A 1,436-nucleotide genomic window follows, 5' to 3' on the forward strand; every position below is an offset into this window, starting at 1 on the left:
AAGCGAGAGTAAGAAGTGATCTATTTTCCGTATATTTATTTTTCATTTTAGTATTTATTCTTTTCTTTTTTAGTGAACTTTATGGAACGTTTTATATACTTTTATTTTGCAACTTTAATTTCTTTTAACGTAATTTTTAAGTTAGAGTAAGTCAGTGCTTTCCATCCTTACTTTTTCGCGGCGACGGCGAGGGGCGGCAACAGGACGGGATGCGAATTTTCGTTTTGGTGTTTTTCGTTCAGGTATTTCACTTTCTTGGTGTTCAGTTAACATTTGATTCCCGTTTTATTTGTTTTATTATATTCTAATAAATGGAAAACGTATGTCAGTGTTTACCTGTGTCCCTTCGCAGTCTTTTGCAACAAAGGTTCCGAGGCTAAGCTGTAGGGGATCTCGGAGCAGCAGGAGGCTCTAGAGGCACAAAGTCGTGGCCCACCAGTCTGTGGACAAGCCCGAGCTCTCTGTTTTATTTGCCTTAAGTGGTCGTGGGAGTATTCTTGCTTCGGTCTCGGGAGATATTTGTGTTCTTTCAATCAATCGAGTCATATATATATATAAAGAGAGAGAGAGCAGTGCCTCTCTTCCTCGTGAATTTTGTGGTATTGCTTTCTTGTGTTTTATCTATTTTCGTTTTTATTTTTTTTGAGTTTTGTGTTTAATTTCAGTGATTTTATGTCGTGTTCCTGTGTTTTACTGTTTTATGATTCTATGTTCTTGTGATTTACGTTCTTGGGTTTCATTTTAGTATTTTACGTTCTTGTCTCATTTTAGTGTTTATTTTGTCATTTTATTTTTGATGTTTGACGTTCTTAGCAGCAGCAGGAGGCTCTAGAGGTACAGAGTCATGGCCCACCAGCATGTGGACAAGCACTGGCTCCCTTCTATCTCCTGCCCCTCAGCCCCCTGGGGTTAATGGGCAGCTTGGGGGAGGTGGGCCTTGCCAGTCTTCCCCCCACATATAAAGTCACTTGCAGCAAACCATATGAATTGCAATAGTGACACAAGGTACTGCGCTTCTCACCCAGCAAGTGAGGCGGGTTGTGGGTCCCGTTAGGAGGGCGACTGCCAGGGCCCAGGACGGGAGACGACTCATCCAGGCAGCCACTAACCTAGTATGAGGCCTGTGGGACAGACGTCAAGGGAACCCCACAGGCAGACGTTGGGTCCCACAGCCTACGTTGTAGAAAATGCCAAAAAGCTCAGCATAAGAGACGTCCGCTCCTGCGTGTGCCACGCCGAAGGGCTGAAGTGGGTGAGGCTGCACGCCGCGGAGTCGCTCCTCGAGGACGACAGCTTCCCCCTCGCCGACACAGGAACACGACATCGAGGTGGAGACGAGGGAAGGTCGCCCTAAAGGCCCTCTTGGCAGGATTCAGTACTAGCGGGAATTCCTCCTGGGACTTCGGGGTCGCCCGCTCTCGCTCAGGAAACCCTAA

The 1,436-nt window shown here is 46.2% G+C and overlaps 1 protein-coding gene across 3 annotated transcripts in view; it reads left to right on the forward strand.

Moving 5' to 3' along the window:
* LOC138859325 (histone acetyltransferase p300-like) overlaps nt 1–324 on the forward strand; it is a 22,449-nt gene extending 22,125 nt beyond the window's left edge. For all 3 annotated transcript variants that reach the window (XM_070114011.1, XM_070114009.1, XM_070114010.1), the window contains one exon: nt 1–324. This exon is cut by the window's left edge and continues 539 nt beyond it. The gene's annotated coding sequence lies outside the window, so the exon portion shown is untranslated.
* The last annotated feature ends 1,112 nt before the right edge of the window (nt 325–1,436 follow it).

The sequence above is a fragment of the Penaeus vannamei genome, chromosome 35, assembly GCF_042767895.1.
Source record: "Penaeus vannamei isolate JL-2024 chromosome 35, ASM4276789v1, whole genome shotgun sequence".
Taxonomy (NCBI): Eukaryota; Metazoa; Arthropoda; class Malacostraca; order Decapoda; family Penaeidae; genus Penaeus; species Penaeus vannamei.